The sequence below is a fragment of the Amblyomma maculatum genome, chromosome 1, assembly GCF_055883805.1.
Source record: "Amblyomma maculatum isolate TAMU_Amacu chromosome 1, ASM5588380v1, whole genome shotgun sequence".
In the NCBI taxonomy this organism is placed as follows: Eukaryota; Metazoa; Arthropoda; class Arachnida; order Ixodida; family Ixodidae; genus Amblyomma; species Amblyomma maculatum.
In genome coordinates, this window is record NC_139344.1 from 63,937,733 (window position 1) to 63,961,232 (window position 23,500).

Sequence of the window (23,500 nt, forward strand, 5' to 3'; positions counted from 1 at the left end):
ACGCTACGAGACCTTTGGATCCCGAATCAGACATATAACTCCTAGACCATGCAAGCAGGTTTACACGGCTAATTTGAACGTTTATATCCATGTAGGGCAGTCTTTCACATAATGTGGTAGGCTGCGACTGTAAGCTAATCAGTACGTGCGCGACAACAAATGCACACATTAAGAAACTAGTTACTAAGCGAGTAGTCGCAAACGGGAGCCATTAACGTTTTCATTGTGCGTCATAACCCTAAAGGCGTAGCTTAAGTGTCCCCATTTTTTTTTTTTTTACTTGCTGCACGCCACCGTGTATACAGTTGCTCACATGGTGCTTCTTTTGCAGCTCTGCCATGCAGCCAAGGGTTCTTTAGCGTTCGCCTGTGGTGTATATACCTGTATGTTAGCCTGTGGACAGGCAAGTTTTGTTTGCATTGATATGGCAAGTTACATGCAATACTAAGCAAAATCATGCAAAGGCAAATATTCTGTTATAATGAACGTTGCAAAATATTTTTTTCTTTCCGCCTTCGTTTGAGTACCTTTACACGCGAAAGTTTCAGCTCTACAAGTCCTTTGAGTATAAGAGACGTATTAGCTTTTTATAAACTTTTGCTTTAGATGGGGATGTCAAAGGTTCCCGTGAAATAAATGTATGAGCCTAAGTGGAGGCCAGCGTTTAGTAAACAACCTGAAGGGTCAAAACGTGTGCGAAACGGGAGAAAAGGACGATCGATTGAAATGGAATGGTACTAGCAATATGAGGAACATTTTGTGACTGCCTTTTTATTTTTGGCAATCGCTGTATTTATGAGCAGCCGCGACTAAAGGAGAGAAAGTTATCTCTTCTGTTTTGTGTTTTGTCGAAGCAAACGGACTCACCGCAAAAAGAAAACGCGCGTAATAGCTTTGCGCTCCCTTCTTTTCGCGGCATCCGTACTTCCAACGTTGGTGGTAAAAAAGAACGAAGAAAAGAAGACCGCTTTCATTTAAGCAACAGCATGCACCTGTTTTCCATCGCTCACTTGAAATTGCGTATCGATCCTTTTCGAACTTCGCCTTTCTGGCGGTGTGGTCGAATAAAAGCCACAATGGGCATTACATATGTTTGAAACGTCATTTCGCGGAATTCAATAAGTCAGTTCCATTTCGAAAACTCGTCTCACTGATGTGAAAGCTTTCAATTTTCCACAACTTTCCGCACATTTTCCGCCGTCTGGAAACAAGTGGGCTGCCGTGTATCACTGATTGCCAGAAGCATCGGTGCGATTGTCTTGGATTTCCTTTCGTGAAAATTCTTTCGGGAGGATCGCTGGAAGACCAGTCGATATCTGATACATTGGGTATGTGAATACTGTCGTCATTTGTAAATATCTAGTATAAATGAAATGGAGTTCCAGATATGCTAAAAAACAACAACGGAAGACTGGATAAAAGGAATCAGACTTTATCTGCACTTTCACTTCCACCGTAAGACTGCCCACAGATAGCTTTTTTTGTGCTATTTAGTCCCAAAAGTAAACAAATACTTGAAATTTCTGTACACCAAAATTTTATTGTCCCAACGAAAAAACAAAAATAAAATTCTTCATCTTTTCCACGAAGGGGTTATGGCGCTAAAAATACACGGACAAAAGAAGTGGACAGGACGTGCGCAGACTCAGAGTTGTGAGTCTGCGCACGTCCTGTCCACTCTTATTTTGTCCGTGTATTTCTTTGCGCAGTAACTCCTTCGTGGAAAAGATGAATGTTAAGCAACTAGCCCAGCTTACCGCTCTACTACAAGAAAATCCATGATGGATGCACGAATACCCCTAACGACACCATAAATACGGCGATTCCACTGGCCCTGGCGTTACAGCCTTGTCATACACTATTCATTTCGCAATTCAAACAATTTTACCCGTTGTCCAAATTATATATAGTCAGATTACTATTTAATCAATGTTCTGCTAGAAGTGCTATACTGAATCTTTATCGGAGGCCAACAAGGTTCATATACCGAGGCCTCCCTTTCTCTGCACATTCACTTATCCTTAAACTATTAACAAGAGTTTGAACAGCGTAAAGAAAGAAATGTTCCGAGTTACGTTTTCAAAAATAACATTTTGTTTCCCAAAACATGTGCAAGGTACGAAACCGATAACGAGGGATGTAATACTAAAATATGAGCATGGTCGGATATAGAGCCTTCGGTAGGCAGCTGCTGCATGCAAAAGCAGTACCTGAACTGGTGAAAGAAATATCAGAACCATTTGCAGTTAACGCCAGCTTGTAGCCATGTGATAGCCTTTGTACAGTGCACCACAGTGGGCCGAAAACCAATAAATCTCGAGTTTCTTCTGCCCAGAAGCATTAAATCAGCTGCAATAACCACGTGTGCTTCTACATGAAACTCACCGATGAAATCAGTGCTCTCATTTCTATTGCGCGCAGCTGAACATATGCAAAGAAACTTACAGATAGAATAGAATACTTACTGATATAAACCAACTGTTTCACCTCAAAAGAGAGAGGGAAAATTTCCGATTTCAACAAATCTACTTTACAATAGTTCTCATTAGTATCATTAGTTGGTTTAGAGACAAATGGTTCAAATAGAAAGGACCAACGTATTATTATATCCTCTTGTAGATTGCGGAAGACGGCTGATGGCTTTAAAACATCTCCCATCATTCTGGCATTGCGTAACCACCGAGTGAATGTAGCGTACGCCGGTGGGCATATACTCACAAGCGTCCTTCTGGGTTAGAATTCTGGTGTGCTCAGACGCCCGCCTGACTGTGTGACAATTAAAGGTACTCTGGCGGAGGCTTAGCAAATATGATGATTGGCTGCTGAGCCAAAGGTCGCGGGATCCAATCCCGACCACTTCGGTCTGTCAGGGCGTCTCTCATAGGCCATGTAGACCTTTGGACCCCTAACTTGGCATACAACACACTATACCGACTACAAGCATATTCATATAATTTGATTGGCTTTTCCAGGGACTGAATGTGGCAAAAGTGTCGGCAGACTGTTGCAAACCAATGGCACTTTTCACCACAGCTTTCTCTACACTTGCTAGGTTGCAGAGTCCTACACTTGCGTACGCGTTTTGGCAGCTGCCGTCGCACACCAGTGTCAGAACTGGCACTGCACGCACCCGTGACCGCTTGGCACCGCTGCAGATGCACTGGGGCAACCGGTGCAATTCAAGTCTGAGAGACTTTATATCACATGATTAGGCGCCGTGCGTCGTCACATATAACGTGGTTCAGCGCCACTACAACTGCGAGGAGAACTCTCGCACTCACCTCAATCCTCCTCACAGCAGCGAGGCAAGTATATCTGGCACACGGCATGTCATGTGGCTAACAAGTGCGCTTTTCCTCTTCACTGTGGCAAGACGATCAGCTAGCGCGCGGCTCGTCACATGACTATCATGTGCGCTCCTACTGTTTAAAGGTCAAATCGGCCAGCCAGGTGACCCTCGAGGATTGGCATGGAAAAATTTGAGCTATCGCTCTAAAATTGCCATGTTGACCTTCGCACTGTTTCGGAAAAGTGTTAGAATCCGTAACATAACGTTTTCTTTTTATCGCAGCGTAGCTTACATGCGATTTTTAGAATATACAGCAGCAGCAAAAATCTACACCACTGAGCCAGGCGGTTCTCGCTGCATATGAGGAAGCCCCTTCCGAGGAGTGTGGCAGCGGTACAAACCTTCGTCAGGAAGGACCATTCATTATAAGGTTAGACAATATCGTTTGGGTTTCTGGTGCTCATGCTTGGACTATTGATTCTATACAATAGTAATTTCCGGTGGCAAGTTAAAAGTTTCGTCTTGTTTTCAAATTGTATGACGAATGAATTTAAATGCTGTGCAAAACGTCTAAACCTTCGCAGCAGGTGCAAGCTACACGTATGTGGCTTAATTCTCCTAGCTTGTGGCATCAGACTCTTCATCTATAGCGTTCTCCGTATTTCCATCGCCCAGTTTACAAGAGCACACTATCAGCATTAAAAATATCTCATTTTAAGCGTGATTTCAAACTTCTCGAGTATTATTGACGAGCTGTATCTTGAATTTATTTTCTTGATTAATTTTCTTGCCTCATTTGCAGTTGATCAGCATTACGTTTGATTCCACAACAAGCGGTGAACAATGTCTGCTAGCTGGCTTGTCTGCTGCATGCAGAAAAAGAGTGACAAATAGTAAATATTAAAAAACTTTTGTTTAGGTCCCAGAAGGCAATCAAGCTCATCAGTTTTCTGGCATCCTTTGTTTTTTTGTTTTTTTTAGTCAAATAAGGATTGATTGATTGATTGCTTTAGTGACCGACCAACCTGCTAAATGAATTGTCTGATTGGAAGGAGCGACTGCTGTAAGTGGATTAGACTGATCGAATAGAGTGACTTACTGAATGGGCAGATGTTTCTGGGTTGACTGAATGACTGAGTAATTGACTACCTGGACTAATTGAAATAAAAGATAGACTGGACCAACATCACTGGACTGACCTTGCTTGACTGACTTTATCGACTTAGCTGGACTGAGTTTAGGAGACTGACTAGACTGACTTTATTGGACTGAGTGAAAAATAATTGCCACAAAGTATGGTGCAAGAAATTATATTAGATACTGGTAATGCTAGCGCATTAGAGGGTTTAAGTGTATGTGAGCGGCCAGGAAAGTCTTCTAAAACAGCGTTCAATATTTTAAATATTTAAGGTTTTTGAGCTTTTGCACTATTCAAAACAACCGCTGGAAACTATTACATTTATCTATCCTTAGAAGCGGATGGAGGGTGTGTGTGCGGGGTGGGGGGTGAGGTCATCGGGAACTGCCGCGGTTTTTAGATAATCTATCAAGCTTAAGTAACTCCCCAGAGTAAACAGAGTCCCTATGAGCCTATGGCTAGTCATTACACCGTTTTCAACTGAAAACCTAAATAAAGCTTGTCCTAAATGGACGGCGCTAATGCGGTTAAATTTTTAAATCCTATGAAGCATACGTTCATTACAATCTTTAGCCCAACTTCCTTGCGCTGGAAGTGCTGCGGAGGCCAGAAATGCAAGAAATCCACTTCGTCCTAACTATACTCCAAAGCAACACATGAGCGGAAAGGAGTGAATGTAAAGGAACATTTCTGATAGTGCTGATCTTCCGCTTTCGCATAAGCCCATTTTCGCAGACTTAGTTCAGGTTATTCCTTTTTTGTCCATAATGGATCATATCGAGATGAAAAAGACCTTGAAGTAAAAACTATATATTCATTTAGGAAGAGAATTTTCAGGAACGCACCATTAAAAATGTGAAGTCGACTCAAGCCTTTTCCCGCGAGAGGTTCATTTTTATTCCAATAGGAGAAAAAAGAAGGCGAGCAGTGCGAAGGGCAGAAAATACGATGTCATCATCTTTTTTTTTTTCTTCCCCTCTGAGCTCGTCTCATACGATGAATGCAAACTGCCGTACTGCTCATGCCTGTTTGTGCAAAAGCACGAATGCGCAAGTCAGTTATTAATGACACCTGGGGGGAGGGGGACGCAAGGAAGCAGTGGGGATGAGCGAAGAAGCCGGGCACTATTTGCAATCGTCACAAATGACATTGCAGTGCTGAGCGAACTGAGTCCTGTCGAGCTCACGCATTTATAGCTCCCAAAAGGCGTAAGTTTGGGGCCATGGTTGATTAAACATTAAACAACAGATTAATCTCTTTGTTTCACGCGTCTTCATTTCATTGCTGGAGTGCAGACAGACACTGCCGAGGAATCCCTGAAAACAGACTTTTGCCGTAAAAGCGTTCGAAACGTCAACCGGTTTCCTTCCTAGGCCTTAAATGATTGGCAAATAAGCCAGCCCCTTTCTTTTGGATCACTTCAGCTGTTGAAGTCTTAGTCTTGCACGCCTCATTCGCGTTAAAGGCTATGCCATCCATGCATGCGCCCATTTGCCGTAGTAAATTAACATGCCCGCAAGTTTCAGTAGTCATGTGCGTTTTTGTTCACGACCTTTTATTTTCGTGATAATTGCACTGCTACGAGGACAGCGTACCCACGCGTGAAATGGAACTTTCGCGAGTGAGATTCCAAAGCTTATATCTTCCTTTCGAAGCCTATTTCGAGAGCTATAAGCGCTGTAAGCGCCACTGATAAGCATTAAATGAGCGCCGTTCTGCCGCCCGCCGTCCATAACGTAAACCTCTGCGGGCGCTACTACAGAACAACCGCACACGAGCTGACCGGCGAGGAGGGCGCCGATAACTTCGTAGTGCTGTCCGACCTGTTTCAAGGGGGTATGCCGTCGGGGTTGCGACCCATGGTCTGAAAGGAGACTCGTCTTCTGTCGGTGCACCTACCGGAGCACCACCCGGCTATAAGCTTCACCATCGAGGACCACAAAGTGCAGTATTAAGACGACATTGTCTGCGGCTTCGTGGGTCTTTATGGCACGATTACAAGTATTCGTAGCAAACAGCCCAAGTACGACTTCCTCCAGGACGGCCTCAAAAGGTGCGTCCACCCACCGTGCACAGTGTGGTTTGCAACTGGGATGTTTAAGGAATAGTCTGAGAACATCGGCGTGAAAAAACAGCTACCAGTAGAAGGAAGATGCTGCCTGCCAACAACATATTTTTCACACGTGGCGCGTTTAGATCTTGGGTGTTGACAAAAGATGGAGCGTGCTATATTATGAACAGTTTTGCAGATGGGCGACTAACAAAAAAAAAATGGATGACAGAGAGAGGGCAAGCAATACACAGACAATAAGGAGTGTGTTGGGAAAATGTGTTTTCAGTTTTCTACAGGGCCCACGCGTTTCTCCCGTAGCCAAGCCCAGTCAAAACCTATTTTTCCCAAACTTTCGTGTCATGCGCCCACCAGAGGTCGGAAACTTTACGCAAGCAGTGAACGCTTCACCGAGATGCTGTGCTAGTAAAGCAGAACCGCGATTGTCGTGCACAGAACTAGAGACATCGTGATTTTCTTTCTGCAAGAGTTATATTGTATTTTTTTTTCTTTGTTCTTGATCAATTACAAAGACACACGAAGGCACAGTGATACTAAGCCACGGACATGTGCTGTTTACAAAAAGCAGCATTGTACGCATAATAAATGTCCTTTTTTGTATTAAGTTACACTTCACTTGTATTTAAAATTACGGGCCAGGTAGTAGCACGCCCTCGAAACAAGTCGTTGCGCACATAGTTTCGTATGAGCCCTGTATAACACTTTCTGACATACGAGTATGAGAACCAAAGTAAACGACATTTAGGAGCCTGCAAAGAACTTTTCCGCCAGTTAGGGGTCTGCCGATAGGCCACAGAGCTGGAGCATCAGGCGCTCCTTTTTTGTTTTATATGCCTCGTAACCTGCATAGCACGCTGTACTTTCTGAAGCGATAGAAAACTGGTCTAGACAATGAAGGGCACCTAACTCGAAATCTATTGTTTTTTTTTGTTTTTTTTTTGTCGCTTATCAATAATTGCTGAGAAAAAAAATCTAACACTGCAATGTTCGTCTTTCGGCTCGTTCATTGCTGTTAAGAGTCAGGAAAAAAAAAGAAAAAAGAAACAACAACGGGCATTCGTAATCTGTCCTCCAATCGTTAGCGGCGCGCAATGCGTTGATATAGATGAACAGCTTAGATACATCTCGCCCCCAAGAACTGACTTGCGACCGGGAAGTGATTCCGCACAGAACACTGGGAAAAACGATGTTCAAAACACATGCGCCACCTCGCCTAATTCGCGCATCCTGTGCAGCATGCGCAGCGCCCTTCGTTCCACTGTCGCAGGTACCAGCAAACGTTGGAGCACACGCAGGGGGATATATGTCCGGCGTCAACCTAACGCGTTTATTTAGCGTATTTAATGATATTGTTTCTAAATATATCAGTATACTGTGTGTGGCACATATACACGAGGAAGTTATAACGCACGTTTTCTCTATTTCCAAGCTGGTAGTCGGAGCAGGAGTTTAAGTTGCCATTCTATGGGCAACTGTTAAAGCGGTGCTTGGCATAAGTACGACTAGATACCGTTTATTCATCATTTCTTAATCACTCACTAATGGGCTCGTTTCCAGCATCACTGTATCTTGAGAGAGCATCGTCCCTCAACGGAATGAAACTGCCGACACAAACGGGTGCATACAAAACATAAGAGAAAAAAGACACAAAAGAAAGACCGAAGCGCCTCGCCTTCTTCGAATCATGTCAAACTTTAAACACTGGACTCGGCGATAGCGGGGAAAATATGAGCTATGGCTAATTGAATAACCCTCGGGAATCGCACCATCGCTCGAGGCAGCTGAGATGTTACTCTGACGAGCTCCAGAGTGAATTGTTCAGGGATGCCATAGCTCGATATAAAACAATAGCCAGAGAACCTCTGCCGGAGGCTTGTTACCCAGCCGGAGAATTGAATTCCTTGAACACAAAGCAAAATAACGCCGGACTTTCCTGGTCTGCGTTCTCTCTTTATCCGCGCTGGCATCTGAAGCTGCGGAACATAGCGGCCAGGCTTGTCGTTACGACCAGACCACACTTGAAACTAAACTGAATAAACATGCGGAGCCGTTTTAGGAAACACATTATGTCGTCAAAGTAGAGAATATAGAAATTATTGCTTTGCCGCTGGGAAGCAATATATATGCTGAACTCTTGTGCGGTGTCTTGTGTGCATTCGTTTGGAAGCGCTCTTCGAGTTTTGAAACGTTAGACAGGAGGTGAGCAGGCCGAGTCATGTGGTGTATCTTTTCTACCATTATTTATATTTATCCAGTTCGTTTGATGCTAGAAAAACGAGAACGATTTTTGATCGAAAGCGGTGCTTCGTCTGGCTACATTTATTGTTTTTTTGTCAGATGCTAGCGTTGAACCAACTGCGTGCTGCCTAAACTAGGCATACTTCATTTATTTTGGACAATAATTTCCGATGCATAAAACAAACAGTCACGAAGCGAGAGATCGCAAGCTGAAGATAACCTATATAGAGGTGAAAGCGTGGCCATGTCTGACGTAATGAAGTTATACCGTTCTTCCGCTAAAGTTCTACTTGTATTTAATGCAGATGATTTGAATTATAGCAGTGCAGTTCTTTAATTTTTATCACGTTCTTTTCTAACTAGTGTCCCAAAAAGCCACCGCACGATGTGTGCTAACAACGTTCATACAGTGCATGTGTACTTCCGCACTTGGAACGGTAACTTCGGTGTTAAATGCTCATGCTTGCTGTGCTTTGATGGTAAAGCGCAGTGGTTACAGTGCAGGTTGGTTAAGCTTGCGCTATGCATGTTTCGAGCCTGGTGCGGCAATTTTCGCTTCTTCCTGCTACGTAGAGGAATTATAGTCTTCGCACGTCATTCTTTGCGCCGCGCAGTTTCGAATAGAACGTTCAGTCAGTTTTCAGATCATAGCTGGCGCAGCTCAGTGTCGCTGTATTTCACAGCGCAAGCATTACTATACAGGGCGTCACACCTTAAACTTTCCGCACTTTAAATAAGGTTTTTGTGTTAAGCCATTTTCTTCAGTATATCATTGTCAGTGATTTAGTGCATCACAATATAGCCAACACCTTCCAACTAGGATGCTTGGTAACTAATATTTAGCAGTTTACTATTTACCTACCACTCTTAGACGCAACATTTTTGAAGGGCTTGTAGCCCATCGTAATGAATTCGTATATCAGCTTTTGGAATTTTGAAAATACCATTGGGGTTAGCACTTCAGCACGCAAATTTTGGTACCTCGCATCGGTAAAGCGAAACCAGGTGCTGCAAACAGCACCGGACACGCCCACTAGACGCATGGCATAGTGGCGTACATATGCTGTTATCGACGTGCCTGGGTGATAGCTGCGAGCAGGCGAGCAATCTATGGTTAAGGTGCTTATAATGATACCGCTGATAACCTTATACAGAAGAAAGTTGTTTTCAATTCAAACTTCCGAATCCCCCCCCCCCGCCCTCCTTGTTTTTTTTTTTGTAATTGTGGAAAGTATTAGGAAATGACCTGCTGTCGGTCTGTCTGCCTGTCTGTAGCCTTTGGCGGTAAAGCTTATATGCTGCAAAAGTGCCATCCACCAGCCACCTTTCTACCCCATCCCTAGCAACCATAGCAAAAGGACTGTCCGTACACGCATCATCACCCTCGATCGGACTCTTCACACGACCCTCGTTCACGTTTGATCAGTGCAATGGATTCGTAGGGAGATGCGCGATATCATTTGGGTTCTAACTTCTTTAACGAAATGAGTCGGTAACTTACCTTTTGCGCAGTGAATCCAAATAGCACGTGCGCCAAGAATTTGAGGCGCCCTGTGTGTGCAGCTGCGCAAACTGATGCTTGTAGTATGAGCACGCAGCGTGAAGTTAGCAGATCGGGAGAAATGCTGCGGTGATGGCCGAGTAGTCCAAAACAGCCGCAATCGAAGGATGCTTTTTTTTCTACAGGTTAGAAACCCACTCAAGGCTATATAAGTATGACTATAAGTATTAAATGGTTATTTTTGCTGAGGCTTCGAAAATAACACCTGACATTTTTTGCTGACAAGGCGGTGGGGCTCTAATGCTAACGGAATAAAAAATATTTACCAACGATTATGCTTCTCGACACTGAGTTTGAGTTCAGATACTGCGTTTTTTTAACCTACATACCACGGATGAACACACAGTGCTGAACAGAGGCGGCTGTGCATTCTGGATTCGGCAGTGCGCAATGTGATCTGCCGTCGCTGAACTCCTGCTCGGGCGGTAGGCTTCGTGGCAGTTGTGCGCAAACAGAAGTGTTCTAGCAATGCCCCCTCCTCAATTGCGCCACTCTCGCTTACTCTTACCGTATTAGCCTCCTCCTCTTTATCATTGGCCCCACCGTGGTGGTGCAGTGATTAGGGTGCTTGACTACTGTGCCCAAGGATGCCGGATCGTATACCGGCCACGACGGCCACATTTAGATGGAGGCGAAAACCAAGGCGCGTGTGTTAAATAATCCTAGGGAGTCGACATTTCTGCAGCCCTCCACCATGGCTTTTCTCATAGCCTGAGTCACTTTGGTACGTTGAAACCTATAAAACAAACCAATCTATTTCATTCGCTGTCTGCCTTCTACATTATGCGATATCGCGGTTCATTAAGCCTTCGTTGTGAGTATGAAAGCGCGAGCGCTTCTCATTCTCTCGGCCGACTACGCTGACGGGGAACGACAACTAGGCTCCTTCCAGGAAGGGGCGTCCAAGAGCTGGGCTATAAAACTAGGAAGAGTAAATGTTCAGTGGTTCGCGAATGGGCTTATTATAATAAATCAAGACTTGGACTTTCAACTGCAATTTGCTGGAAGCATAAAGTTGGGGGAGTTTATAACTCCTTCAAAAATTTCCTACGAAACATGCAGACGCATACACGACACATATACAGACAAGTCACTCACTAGACTGCGACCCTCCAGTATAGCCTCTCTTCACATTCATTCATTCATTCATTCATTCATTCATTCATTCATTCATTCATTCATTCATTCATTCATTCATTCATTCATTCATTCATTCATTCATTCATTCATTCATACTGTCAGCCCTGGGCGGGCTATTACAGGAGTGGATATCAAACTTGAAACAGAAAAAGAACACATCAATCAAACACTGAGATCAACACTAAATTTCATACATAATTGTGTTTGCCACTTGAACAAAACAAAAACATTGTCATAGAAATCAAGCAGAACATAAAACATTGTGCAGTTTATCTAAAAATTCGCTAAGTGATTGTGACGTGACAATGAAGTTTGGTAACATATTCCATTCCTTAATGGCTCTCGGGAAAAAACTAAATTTAAAGCAAACATTTCTGACAGGCCTTTTTTGTGTACTGCCTACGTCTGTATGTACGTAAGAAAAGCTGGCCACCTGAAGTAATTTGCTCTTGAACAGCAACTATAATGTGAACACCGAGAGTAGCCACTGAGATTTGCGCTCCATAGTCTTTCGGCTGGTTCCTTTTTTTTGGGAGTAATAAAGAGCTAATCATCATCATCATCATCCATAACCGATACCCCCCTCCCCCTTTCGTCGCTGTATTCCGAGTTTGCGTCGTTATCGAAGTGTCGCTATCTCACGTGACCTCGAGTCGTCTGATTGGTCGAATCGCCGGAACCGGGCGTCGCCACTACTGAGCCGGAAAAGGTGACATTATGTTCCGGCGTTTCCATGAATCAGATGACTTGAAGTCAGGCAAATAGCGACACTTTCGATAACGACGCAAACTCGGAATACGGACCCAGGTTCGTGGGCCTGAAGCGCTCGAATCCAGGGGGCTAAAGCCGTGGGCGTGCCTTGGAGCAAGGATGGGCCGGGGTTCGCAACGCTGGTCAAAGAGCGGTGCAAACGGGTGACATTCGTGCGGAACTCGGTCAATTGGCTTCGCCGCAGCGCTTTTCAAGGGCTGCTACTCTACTGGAAGCACCCGGAGCCGGAGCAAAGGGTCAACTTCAGCGTGATGCTGGCCAACTTGCGCAACGCCTACGCGCGAGATAACCTGCTTGTATCGGCGGTGCTCCCGCTGAACACGCGGCTACGGTGCGACTCCTATTGCGTGAAGTACATCGACGAGAGCCTGGACGTAGTGCTGGTGGACGGCCACCGGTCAGCCGACCCACGCCCCTTCCCACCTACCACGTGCGCGACTCCGATGCGCAGCCTTCTGCGCGCTTGCCACCAGGGACAGTTCGCCTGCAGCGCGCCATCGATGACCCCGGAGTCAGACGAGTTCCGCCAGGCTCGGCTGGGCGTGTCCTTCACAGGCGCCTGCTTCAAGTTACGCCACAGGAGCCTGCATCGTGTGGGCGCCGTGATGGCTGGACCCGGAGCCCCTGGGGCGCGCACCAACGAGTTCGGCCTGCTCAGTTACGTTGAGGTTCAGGAACGGCTGCGCAAAGAAGGCTTGAAGCGGAGTACCACCACTACTGCCGCTGCCTGTTCGCCAGGAAGGAGTTGCGGTGGATCGCCTACGAGGACGAGGAGAGTCTGGGTGGCACCACAAGCTTGGCTGAGGTATGCTCAGGACTAGCAATGGGACGCCGACATGAACGACTGCGCTAGCCTGGTAGGCAAACCCTGCCTCTGCTTCGCAAGGTCCACGAAATGATGCATGAAGACACGTCGCATCACAAAACTGCCAGCCCCGTGAAATTGTACAGAAGCTTCTTTTAGCTTCAACAGGCAGTGACGCACGACGACGTTGATGGCCTCGGTCTTTGGACTTTCTCCGTTTGATGTAGTGTTCACTAGTCTCTTGTGGATGCCCGAATCGGACTGAGAAGTGACATGCACATATTTTTGCAAAGCACTTCTGACGTGGTGATACTCTGAAACGCTTCCTTTACTTTTTTTTCACGCAAATAATGCGCAGAGATCTAGTCTCTCAAAGAGTAGCCGGAAAAGGATCAACGGAGCGAAAGCTTGACATTGCTGCGCTGCCAATAAGTATACAGGAGTCGTTTGCGTCCCAAATTGTGTACTAAAACCAGAGCCGCTTTCTCGCGAGTAGTGCATAATTAGCCTAATACAGTTGAAGCTATCTGGAATTGCTTAATAAATAGAGTTCATGAAAGATTCTATTGATTTGTCGCAGCTAACATCACGAGTGAAATATTTTGCAAATCACACTTAATGGTCTTCAACGGGCTGCTTTTTTTAGGTGATTTCAAAATATTTTGAGAACCAAAAAGAAAAGACTGGTGGATTGCGCCAAATTATGCGGAACTACGAGTTAAGGCAGATGGGCGCACACGTGCTAGGATAGTGCACATTGGGACATTTGGCACGTGATAGAGGAAGCAAGACTGTTTCGGCCTATAGGGCTGGAGAGCCGCAAAATATAACTGCTCTTTGTTGATATCTGAAATGTCCTGGTGGACCTATCAGCTGCGGCAGAAACTCTGCAATGAAACCATATATGACTGCTAGCATTCGTTAGAGCGCAGGTGCCGAGGACAGCCTTCGAACAAAAACTTAAACGTGCGCTCGCCCCCTGCATGGGAACAAATGCATGCAGTGATACCCACCTGACGTTGTTGGGTCGTTGGCGGCTTCTTTTCACCGAAGTTCGACAGGCGCCAGTCATCATTTTGAGCATGATGCTGCGCTTTACCTCGGCTGCGATGTAGGAGGGAATGACACTCAGCAGCAGCTGCTCCTGCGAAAAGAAGAAGCGCCATGTGGTAATTGGAGACGCCGGCGACCGCTTTCTGCCGCCAACAGATGAAGCCACGCCAGCCCGCCATTGTTCGGGCTTCACTAGAGAAACAAAATAATGGGGAACATGACCGCGAGCATCGCTTACCCCTTCCGTCACGACCTTTCGTCATCATGCGCGTAAGTTACCTTGAAGGCGATAATATTGAGCCGGTTGAGAGATCCTGTCTATTCCTTATGCTTGCGTATGCTGTTTTTGTTTTTCGCTAAATGTCTTCAAAAATGAATAGTTGGCACTTGAAATGAATTGCAGATAGTTAATTTTTTTTTTCAGAAGAAAAATGCTTCCAGAAAATTCCCAGAGTCCTCCACTACGGCGTCTCTCAAAGCCTGAGTCGCTTTAAGACGTTAAACCTCACAAACCAATCGAAACCAACATCATTCTCGCACTCGGCAAAAAATAATTCACATATTTCATAAATTCAACTCGTATGCAATAATAATAATAATAATAATAATAATAATAATAATAATAATAATAATAATAATAATAATAATAATAATAATAATAATAATAATAATAATAATAAAAATAATAATAATAATAATAATAATAATAATAATAATAATAATAATAATAATAATAATAATAATAATAATAATAATAATATGAAATAATAAAAGTAATAATGATAATAACGACAATATTAATATTATTTTTTTTTTTATCGAGGAGGTGGGTATAAAACTGATTAACGCTTGACAAAGTTCCCACGCCCTTTACAGCAAATGAGCAGTGGCACGCGAAGGCACTTCTATCACAATAGCAAACAAAGAGGTGAGGAAAAAAATAAACAAACATATAAACTTGACCTAAACGTAAGCGCGAAAAAGCAGTTTGCTTAGAAAAAGAAAACACGCATCAAAACAACAACAATAATTTCAACTAAAACCATGCTTGTAAAACACTATTTATACGAAGGAATGTTTACACGTGCATAATGAATAGGCACTAAGAACGGAAAGTTTCCCCGAGAAAGACGTCGAGGAGGTTAGTGTAGCTAATGCTCTCTATGTTTATATTCGCGTCAATTTGTTTATAAGCAGTAATGAAAGTTGAAATGCAACCATTTGGAGTTTATATTTTATTCTCGTGGGCGGCATACCTAGTGTAGAGTGTAACGGCGAGTATATGTACATTGAAATAAATGAATGTGGGCTAAGTATGATATATTGGTTATGATTTTCGATTTTCAATCATATACGGCATTCATAGAATATTCAACGGTTAAAAAGAAAAAGAAACCCTGAACCTGAATAGCATTCACGCTGTTTGACACAAACTTGAGCTCAAACTGCTTGTATTGAGGATGTATTTCATTGTCACCGACTCTGTATACGATCAGAGACAGCTGCCCACAAAACAGCTAAACCAAAAGAGTTGACTCGGGACTGCTCCCAGAACAAATACATGGCTCACTAGACCTTGGCTCGCCCCATTCTGGTGTTGTTGATGGGAAAACGGGTCATGTAGCCTTGCTATCTAATGACGTCTTACCATGCTGAAGACCACTCTAATATGTCAGTAAGAAGGTTGGTTGGTTGGTTGGTTTGTGGGGTTTAACGTTCCAAAGCAACTCAGGCTACGAGAGACGCCGTAGTGGAGGATTCCGGAAATTTTGACCACCTGGGGTTCTTTAACGTGCACTGATATCGCACAGCACACAGGCGCCTTGCTTTTTGCCTGCATCGAAAAGCTTCCGCCGAGGCCGGGATTCGATCCCGCGTCCTTGGGAACAGTAGTCGAGCGCCGTAACCACTGCGCCACCCCGGCGATGTGAGCCTTCTTACAACAGCCATACCCTGAAACTTTTGGCAAATTCTCTAAAAGAGTGTTTGAGCGAGTTAAAATAGTGTTTGAGTATCGTTTCATACACTTTAAAACTGACCATAATAATCGATACATTCGCGCATCCTGCCTAGGCAGGCTGCTAGCTTTATGTTATTTTAAAGAAAGGCACCCTATTGGTTTTCAGTAGCAGTCTTAACTACTCGTTATGAGGCCAGACAAATTTCAGAAGCAAAATTTTACGTCACAACGGAAGTTCGGACCATTCCCATCAAGACGTTTCTAGCAGTATTCCAGTATATGTTACAGTTGCCTCATAATTAGGAGTGGTGTCCCAGAATGCTAGACATTGACATAAGCTGGGTCATCTTGCAGATGCCGCGAACGGTGCACAGCTAGGATTTCTGAAAGCTCCGTCGAAGAAAAGCCAGCAAAACATGGAGCCGGATTAACAATGCTTTTTTTTCAGCTCATGATCGAGAAGGCTGTAGTTCTTTTTGCTATCCTTGCACACTTGACCTTGCATACTAATCGCGCCCAATTAACAAAAAAAAAAAGCTTTTCAAGCTATGAAGACGTCTTTTTCTCCACAATTGTACCTGTGTTGGCGACATCACAAAACACGCTAATATTGTTCACTAGTAAGCTGACTGAACGACTGAACTGAACGAAGCAGGTTAAATAATACCTGATAATTACTTTTTATCTATTACAGTCAGGTATCGAGATGCAATATAAAATTTCTAGCCGGTAATTAATGATAGCTGTACCACATTTTAGAACACCAAAAATTTAATTACCCGCTGTGATGGGGCTCAACAAATATAAAATATATCGCGCCAAAAGACGCGCGCGTTACAAAACGTGGCGCTCTATATAGCACTGCCCCCCGAGCCGATCAATGGCCCTAGTGTCATGTCCTTATCTCTGTTTGGCTTGGTTTAGCTTGTTTTTTTTTTTTTTTTTTTTTTTTTTGTTTACAGGGTTTAACGCCGCAAGTCAACTCAGGCTGTAGCAGACGCCGCAATGTTAAACGTATCACTTCACTATTACTTTCTAATGTACTACTCGTGTCTCATGACTACACCTGTTATGAATTGTTAAATTAAAAAAATGTCACATCCTGGTCTATACATGCAACATACTTGAATGGGCAATGAGAAACTGAAATCAATACGTATAGCTTAAAAAAGAAATACTCTATTTTGTTGCGTTATGCCATGCATAGACAAAAATACCTTTTTTATCTGAAGCGCGGTGGTGTGTACTCACATATTTTCAGTTTCAATATTGATAGCAGCGCCGGAATTTCGATTGGCCCTCTCTCTGTTGGCGCACGCCCGACCAGCTGACGCTGGCAACAAAGGCTCGAAATATTTCCCTCGGATAGGCGAATCCGCTTCAGAAAAACTTTGAAATTGTTGCGGGTTTCATATTCCAGCAGGAAAGAATGCTACCTCGGGATTTCGCACAAAAATTTACAAAATCAAAAGGCCCTTTTTTGGGGGTATAGGCTTCAGTGCATTGCGATAATGCCAGATAAAGGATTCTGTTACATAAGGGGCCGCAGGCAAGAAAAATAAAACCAAGCCAATTGATTAGTTCTGCCAATAGAATAAACAAAACAGCAGTAGCGGCATATAGAGCAAGCATACTTAATACTTCGCTGCAGCTGTCGAAGTCCTTTGATGTTTTCGCAAGCCAGAAGCGGGCATGCAATCGAAGTAGAAAAATATCCATGAAACTTTTGTTCTGTAGGTTCCTTATCTTTTTCTGCTTGTCATTTTTGTCTCTTCCGTTCTTTCATCCGACACCCCTTCACCCCGCTGCCTCCTGTTTTTTTTTTTACTGAAAAATGTGTCTTCGCCGAAGGGGCAAATATTGCGATGAGATTCGGGTCATACACGAGATGGAGTGCAGATTCATTGAACATAGCAATGCGCAGTCCCAAATATAATGACAGAAAATGTGCCATGTTGTTGATGCGTTTCGAACTGAACATTAAGCACATAACTGAGATATGTCGCGAATAACAATCATACTTTCTTCATAAACGATGCTTAACTGCGTTTGATCGCCACTTTCAGGGAGACCATACATCGCAGCGGCACGCGACACACAGGCGCCTTGCTTTTATAACGGAAGGATTAACCAATCGCCTATCGCAAGGTAATACCAGTACTCATATTATCATTTCTGGACGAAATGATTGACAAAATTACAGCTGCGACCACAACAACTTCACAGCAACATGCGCGACAAAACAAATTTCCTCTGCGGAGCAGTAAAACGCAGTAGCACACGCACAAAAGCATACACGTCGTCCGTCTAGCCTACGTGCATGTTTGGGGGGATGAAACGAGTAAATACAAAAGCAAAACCTAGTTCCCAGACTCCAATGCCTTGTTCTGCGGTTAAGCCATGAGCTATCGTCACTTCGGTAAACACGTGCCCTTGTTCTCGCCGTTACATGTACGCGACCAGTGCGGAGTACCTAACTCTGAACAAGGAAGATTCTGCAGGAACGCGACTGAGAAAGTGGTAGACCTAAGGTTCGTTTCAGTGACCTTCTTGATTACCATATGTGCCTGTTCGCGGCGGTGAGGAGAGGGTTATCCCTCTTGCCATACATACGCTTGATGCACTTGACGCTTGAGGTAAACGTTTCCATTTACCTGATGCCTGAAATGTTGAGGCAACAAAAATGTGATCGCACTACTTCTACGCTACCGCACCATTTGTTTTTTCAGGAAACATGTCAGTAAAGAGTGCATTCCGTAAAACAATTGCGAAGGGTCGTCGATTTTTAAAACAAGTATAAGCTGGAATATTTTGAATGCGTGCCTAAATTAAAGAGCTTTATTTGGTCCCCAATCTGGGCACTCCTTTAAAAGTTTTAAACGCTTCTCACTTACAGAGCTAACCCTTAACTGACACTTCCCTGATGAACGCCCGCCGTCCGGTATGCTCTCGATTGAAATACCAAACCGTATGCTGACTTTTTGTGTGCCTTTCTCGTCATGAGTTCAGTTCGGTTCATTTAGAGTAACAAATGGCGAAAAGTATTTGTGAACTATAATATATTATCTGAGTGGGTGCGGTTGAAGTTGAATGGAAGTCGACTTTTTCGAGAAAAAATTAAGTGTTCTGCATACAAAGCTTAACAGTCGACATTTATTCACATACTGCAATTCACACAACGACTATTAATCAAAGAAGCATGAGCTGATGATGATGTAGTTATTTTTATCGCTTACATCGCCTTTTGTTCATTTTATAACGCACAAGTAGGTATAATACGCATATAATATGTGAAGTATTCCGTTCCGCTCAGTCGTTCAGTCGTGTCCGACTCTTCGCGACCCTATAGACCATATCACGCCACGCTTTCTGGTCTCTCACTATCTTCCTAACATCACATAACTTCATCTGCAGCGCCTCGAGGATGCCATCTAACCATCGCGTTCGCTGCCTACCCCTTCTCCGGCGACCCTCAACCTTTCCCAACATCAAATCTTTCTCCAGCGACTCCTCTCTTCTCATCAGATGACCAAAGTAGCAAAGCTTTAACTTTAGAATTTGACCCTCCAATGAGCAGTCAGGGTTTATGGTCAACAATATCGACTGATATGATCTTTTGGCCGTCCAAGGAACTCTCAAGAGTCTCCGCCAGCACCACAATTCAAACGCGTCGTCAATTCTTCAGCGGTCAGCCTTCTTCACAGTCCAACTCTCGCATCCATACATCACAACTGGAAAGGCCATAGCACGAGTTATACGGATCTTAGTTGACAGACTAATGTCTCTGCTCTTTACTAGGCAGTCAAGGCTAACCATGGCTCTCTTTCCCAGAAGCAGGCGTCTCCTAATTTCATGGCTGCAGTCTCCTTCCGGGGTAATCTTGGAGCACAAGAAGAGAAAATCTGTCACAGCTTCCACTTCTTGTCCCTTGGTGGTCCAGGACTTGATAGGGCAAGACGCCATGATCTTTGTCTTTTTAATGTTCAGTTTAAGCCCAAACTTCTCACTCTCTTCTTGTACGCGCATCAGAAGTCTCTTGAGTTCCACTTCACTGTCTGCCATTAAAGTGGTATCATCCTTATATCTAATGTTGTTGATACGTTTTCCAGCAATCTTCACTCCAGCTGAAGACTTGTCCAGAGCAGCCTTCCTCATGATGCACTCTGCATATAGGTTAAATAGGCAGGGCGACAGTATGCAGCCTTGCCTCACTCCTTTCTCGATCGGAAACCAATCAGTAAGACCATGCCCAGTTCTGACTGTGGCCGCTTGCCCTTCATACAGGTTCCTGAGGAGCCAAAGTCGGGGCTGTCTGAGGTCAGACATCCCCGACAAGACATCGCCGCAGCGAGTCATTCCGCAGTCAGGCGTTGCTCTCACGGGCCTGTGCGACTAAACACAGTGCCATGTATTAATCTATCCTCATAACATAACTGTTATGAGGATAACTGTTATGTTGAAAGGGTGACCTTGGATCCGAAGTGAAATAATTCGGTCGTTTTTAGGGTTGTACCCTAGCACTGCTTTGCCCATTCTTCTGTTTACTATGAGAGCGACCCCATTCCTTCTCTTGAATTCGTGCCCACTATAAAAGACATAATGGTCGCCGGAGTTAAATTCTCCCATTCCGGTCCACTTGAGCTCGCTGATACCCAAGATATGAATGTTCAATCTGTCCATTTCTCACTTGACAACATCCAGTTTACCTTGCATCATAGATCTTACATTCCATGTTGCTACGTGATATATCTCCTTGCAACATCGGACTTTCCGGTCGCTTCCCGACACATCCACAACTGAGCGTCCTTTTGGCTTTAGGCCAGCCGCTTCATTCGTCCTGGACCTACTAGGAATCGCCCTTTGTTCATCCCCAGTGATATGTGGGGCACCTTCCAACCTGGGGGGCTCATCTTCTGGCGCCATATCATTAAGGCTATTGTGACTGGCCATAGGGTTTTCTTGGCAGGAAATACTGGAGTGGGTTGCCATTACCTTCTTCAGTGAATCACATTTTGTCAGAACTCTCTGCCGTGACCTGTCTATCTTGGGTGGCCCCACACAGCAGAGCTCACGACTTCATCGCGTTTCGCAAGCCCCTCCTCCACGACAAGGCAGTGATCCATGAAGGGCATGTGAAGTATTGCAGGTGCGTAAAAGCTACTTTTTATATTGTACAATTCATGGATTACAAAATCTTGTATGTTATGAGGATAGATTAATGCATGGCACTGTGTTTAGTTGCACAGGCCCGCGAGAGCAACGACTGACTGCGGAATGACTCGCTGCAGCGATGTCTTGTCGGGGCTGTCTGAGGTCAGAGGGGCGTCAAGCTGTGGTGCCTGCAATGCGCCTGCAGTACGGGATCAGCGTTCGGCGTTCGCTAGTCAGAGCAGGATAAAATATTTCTCATATGCAAATGAATATCTCACAGTCGCATCGACAAGCGAGTGACACTCGCCAAAGCCCTATATATATATATATATATATATATATATATATATATATATATATATATATATATATATATATATATATATATATATATATATATCAAACATTTGTACCCCCTTTAACAGCCTTCCCTTTAGTTAGCCTTTATTTGCTTTTCCTTTATGCTTTAATGCTTAACAGACAAAGCACGCTTTACAAGAAATTACCCGCTAGGATTGCCGTTTAGTGTCGAGCTTCACATTCATTTTCATGCCCAATGTGCGTTTCATGAGGGCTCGGCACTGTTTGATTCTCTAAAGCCATTAGGCTGCTGTCTTTTTGGCCGTATGGTTGATAAGATTCTTATGCCAGCCGTACAGAGACCAACAGCGTTGTTCTCTAATCTGAAGTTTTCTTAATATGACTCAGAACACCAACGTCCTCCGATAGTTATGGGCACGCAAACTTTGTCCATGTTTAATTTTTGAATGCTATAACATGACTAATAAAATGTTGTGATGGCGGAAAAAATATTGACGGGAAGATTTGGATGCCGTGAACTGTGCGCCGTAGGGTTAGTGTGTTTCGCAGGTATCTCAACAAAGACAATGATCGTCGCTCAACAATGCAGCATAATAATACAAGGAAAATAAATAATAAGACCAAATAAATAATCAATGACTTCACCTGAGCAATATTTGATGAACGATAATATATCGTTGTACCTCATCAAATTTATTTCAGTGTGGCAAGCTGGCTACCTCGACGTGGCTAGAAATGCGTTATTAATTAAATTGGAGTGAAATAACCTCAGCGCACTGGTATAGTATTTATAGTTGAAATTTTGTACACAAGTCAACATTGATTCCACCTTTAAATTTAAGGAATTTCTTCCCCAGGGAGCTAGATCTAGGGAAAAAATATATATATATATATATATATTGTATTGCACGCGCGTTGAACATGCTTGTCGTCGTTCTCTTCAGCAATAGGCGCTGAACATATCAGAGCCCAATACCTGTTTTACAATATATATATATATATATATATATATATATATATATATATATATATATATATATATATATATATATATATATATATATATATATATATATATATATTGTAGTGTGGTAATCTTCATCGATATAACCACTGACATGCGTCGCGTGCTGCCGCTCTCAAGGACGAAGAAGTTGTTCGCTGCCTTGCTTTTCGCCACGCCTGACGCTTCGCTGCGAGTCTCCCCTGAGCGGCTGGAATCACCTGGGTTCACCGAATAAACACACCCCTACAATTGGTGCAGGTGCTGCTGGGTACGTTCCCATCCACCCTGGAACTTAGAAGCCGCACGTTGACCACTGCTTCCACCATGCCAGACGAGACCACCTCGACATCGGCGCCCCTACCAACCACGGTACTGTGTTCTGGCGTTCTACGGCAGCGTGATCCATGCCTCTTCAGTGGCACGGCTGACCAAGACGTCGACGACTGGTTGTCGGCGTATGAACGTGTCAGCAGTTATAACAGATGGGACGACACTATTAAGCTAGGTAACGTAATCTTTTACCTGACCGACGTGGCGAACCTCTGGTTTCGCAACCATGAGGCAGACCTGCCATCTTGGTCTGCATTTAAGAAGAATTTTTCGGAAGTGTTTGGCCGTCCTGCAGTTCGCAAACTCCGAGCAGAACAACGCTTGCGTGAGCGCACACAGCATGCCGAAGAGTCATTCACAAGTTACATAGAGGACATCGTTGACCTGTGCAAACGTGTCGACCCAGTAATGTCCGAAGCGGCTAAGATCGGACACATCTTGAAAGGTATCTCCGAGGACGCGTGTCAGATGCTCTGGCTGAAAAATCCTGCCTCCGTCAGTGAAGTGATTAAACTTTGCCAGAGCTACGACGAGCTTCGAAAGCAGCGCGCTTCTACCCGGCGGTCCGGTTTTAGAGACGACACCATTTCTACATTAGCACTGGGTGGTTCTACTTCATCTGAGGACAGCCCTTTGATTCAACAGATAAAAGCCTTCGTTCGCGAA

General features: G+C 44.1%; 1 pseudogene; it reads left to right on the forward strand.

Annotated features, from left to right (window-relative positions):
• The window catches only part of LOC146202678 (chitinase-3-like protein 2), a 154,873-nt pseudogene extending 134,451 nt beyond the window's left edge, over window positions 1-20,422 (forward strand).
• The last annotated feature ends 3,078 nt before the right edge of the window (window positions 20,423-23,500 follow it).